Here is a 4,007-nt window from a genome sequence, read left to right on the forward strand (position 1 = left end):
GTAAACATCACGACTGGGGGAGACAAAGGCGGCCGGGCGTGGCGTTGGCCACCCACCCCTTTCGTGTCGCCGTGCCGGCCATCATAGGTGCTACTCGCTAACAGCACTTGCCCCAACAGTCTGTTACAGGCTACACGAGGAGAGGGGGGTGGTGGCGAATCTTTGTCTTGCTAATGGGCACGCCCTGCAGCTGTCCACCTTCCCTCGAGCACATCAATGGGCCAAATACACAGAAAAGATCATCATCGTCGTCATCCCGTGTGGCCACAGCGCTGTCGCCAAGAGCGCTGTGAAGCGAGCTTCCTATGGAGGGGTCAGCGCAGCGCGCCACGTGGAGCGGCGGTGTGGCCACAATAAAAACTACAGCGATACCAGGTACTCGTTTGAGACCGAATCGACGTAGCGGAGGACCCGGGGTTTGGGTGCGGTTCGGTTGTGGGTTTACCCCGGTCAATGCGGGGGGTTCGTTTTGTGCGATTTCGCGTATATACGTCAAACATATTTCTACCCAAAATTCGCTTGGTGCGGTTCGGATTCACCGACGTGCGTTCGACGACGCGATTCGGACGTGGGACAACATTGCGTGGACTAGACTCTATGCGCTACTTTGTTTGTTGTTATAACGCATATACCGTTCCGCTTAATATCGAGCGAAACTTGTGTTCAACCGAGATTGGCCACGAGCCGAAATCTAACTCGGGTCGCATGCAGTGAAATACAGGGTGCTTCAAAAAACTGTTAACACTTCTGAGAATGTTGCAACAATGCCACAAGAAATGTGTTGCTTCCGGGCTCTGGAGACCACCTGGAGAAGATTCCAGGCACGCGTTGACAATGATGGCGAACAAGTGGAGACTCGTTGACTTTTTGAAGCTATTAACATACATTTGTTATCATGTTACACTGTATTATCCGTTCTTCTTCCATTAAAGACGATCGTCCCATATAAGCGTGAACATTTTTTGTAGCACCCTGTAAATATCCCATAACAACACCACTACTACGACTACACACTACCGTTCTTGCCGACACAAACATCTCAATGAATGGGCAACGTTAATTGTTGTTGTTCATCCTCGTGATGCATTGAGCGGTGGGTGATGGGTGGAGGCTACTGGGAAGTTGGAGGCAGTGGCCCTCCAGCAACAGCGGGGGGCAGATGAGCGACCACTCACAACAATGAGCGGAGCACCGGGCGGATAAAATACCGCGAGTTGGCACAGTAGGGGGTACAGCTGGTGCATCTGCCGGTCATCTCAGTCAGCCAACCCATGGCACTTGCTGGGTCTGTCCCGAGACCTCCTCCTGTCAGCAGCGAGCCCTCGACACTTCCCGTGGCAGCCTCAAAGTGCACCTGGCCTGGCACAGGCGCCTTGCGGACGTCACCGTCACTTAGTGGAGAAATGGCGGTTGTTATTGGTGGGTGGCGTTTCGAGTCGTGCGTGAATTCGTGGTCTTCTGGCGCGCTCTTGTTAACGCGTGAAGCGGGAGCGGCAGGAGGAGGAGGAGGCTGGCGGGCGTGGAGGATTGACCGATGGGGGATGGGTTTGGTAAGAGCTGGTCACACATGGAGGCTTGCCTGGAACCAAACCTCCTAGCCACCGCCATCTTCATCACCACCACCACAACCGCTACCTCCCTTCCGTGGCGTGGTCACTGAAACCAGCGTGGGTCAGCTTTAGAGGGGGAGGGGTAACAACAAGGCGGCAGTGGTGGCGGCGGTGTTTGAGAGTTGTTGACAAACAGCGGGAATTTAAAAAAGTATCACGCGAATTGTAAATGTTGTGGGTTTAATCTCCAACGCACCGGCGTGTACTGATCTAGTAACGAATTGGCACGTTTTGTTTACGTGACGAACCTCACCAATTGGCTGTGTCGGGTGGTGGCGGGTTTTAACGACACATTCATATCTACACGGGCTCACACCAAACACCTCTCTATTGCGGATAATATTTTTGGCAAAAGCCTGCTATGCGTTAAACCCAAAAATAAATCAGTTTCAATGTGAATGTATGTTTTAGTTCATCGGCCTATTGTTCCTCCAGCACGATGTGCGTGTTTGTTTTGTTTGCACGTGTCGCCAGGACGTCGCTTGACGATGTCTCCGTGCCGATTATAATTATAGTCTCGACCAAACATGTTGGCGAGTAATCGATTAGGCGTGCAAGCCGCTGGCGGTAAAGCCCGGATTTAGCCTGGTAACATGCCAAGGCGAGGCAGTCCGCAAAAAACCACATCGCAAGCCTCACCGTCGAGACTTAAACCTTCACAATCGTCACTATTCGATCACAATTCAGAACTAATTACATCGAATTTGTTTATGTTCATGAATCGATTGTCATAAGCGCGTACTTTGCGTTTTTTTTCTCTCTTTCCGGCTCGCGAGACGGAAGCGTACGAAGATGCCCGTGCAGCAACAAGCAAGGCTGGGAGTCTGCCCATTCATAAAAAAAAATACATTCTCCCGCAAACACACGTGGTCGCTTTGTCAATGGACGCACCAACGCCTTGCGTTTAACACACGAGCGGTCACCAACAAAGGGCAAAGATCCCCCACCCATATAGCCTTAGCAGACTGTTAGGGCAAGTGCTGTTAGCGAGCACCTATGAAGGCCGGCAACGGTACAAAAGGGAGTGGTGGGGTGGTCAACACCACGCCCGGCCGCATTTGTCTCCCCCAGTGGCGATGTTTACACATCTCACCCGCGTACACATTTGAGGCTGAGTCGACCTAGGGGAGGCGCAGGACCGGTTCAGATAATCGTCACTGGTATTGTCCGTGAGCGGGAATCGAACCCGGGTCGCTGGGTTCGTAGCGCAGCGCGCTGACCGCTACACACACAAACATAGACACGTTTTTGGCTTTATAGATACACATACTATACATACACACACGTAATAACGTATGCATGTGCTTACGTATGCGGTACCTACTTACGTGTGTCTATAAATGTATATGGGTGTATATACACATACGTATACGTATGTGTGTTTGTATACAGTATACGTACGCATGTACACATACGTTGTATATCCACACACATACGTATATGTGTCTTTACAAATGTGTACATATGTACGTGTCTCTACACACGTGTGTATGTACACGTATACGTATGTGTGTTTATATGTACGAGTGTATGTATATATCTATATAAACACTCAATGAAATAATATTCGAACACACCAACATGTCAGCTAAATCAACAAACACAAACTTAAAACGTGTACATGTATATTTGTGTAAACACGTGTGTTGGGTTTCCCTGATTGTATTCAAATGAAATGAGAGATATTTCCCCTTTGAGATGCGTTGTTTGTGGTGGTGGTGGGAGCGGTGGGACAGTGGTTAACGTGCTGCTATTAACCTCGGCGATTCCGAGTTCGATTCCTAGCCACGTTGGCTGACATCTGTGGCGAGTGATATCAGAGCCGGCTTTGACTTCCCTTCTCCACCAGGCTCTTCAACAACCGACACTCAGGGTGGTGAAGTATGGTCAATCGCCCCCCCCCCCCCCATTCTCATTCCCCTACTGGGGAGGCCTCCATGCATTGGGTTCGTTGGGAATGGTCATATTGTAACAAAGTTTGTGTTTTATATTTTTCAACGTCGACATTTTAAAAATAGTTTCGCATTTTGCCATTCATTTGCCCCTTTGAGCATCGCGAGGCTGATTGGCACGTGGTTTAAAGTCTGTCCGGTGTTGTCGACCCCTTACCGTGTGCATGTGTTAAATAAAGACCAACAAACAAACGCTGAGCCGACGACATTTTCATCTTCACGGTACAAATGCCTCTGTGCTATTGCGCTCGATGACAGGAACATGTTCACGCGCTAAATGTTCAGCAGCTAAATGCTCCTGTCGAGGTCTGCGACTCGCCACGACGAGAAGGCTTCAGGCGTTTTGGTTTAGCCATATTTGATTCTTGTAGTACAGAGTTAGACTGTTAACTTTAATCTAAATTGTCTTATGGTTGTTATTGTTTGACTTGCATCACTCTGGGAT

This window comes from Lampetra fluviatilis, chromosome 50 (genome assembly GCF_964198595.1).
Source record: "Lampetra fluviatilis chromosome 50, kcLamFluv1.1, whole genome shotgun sequence".
NCBI lineage: Eukaryota > Metazoa > Chordata > Hyperoartia > Petromyzontiformes > Petromyzontidae > Lampetra > Lampetra fluviatilis.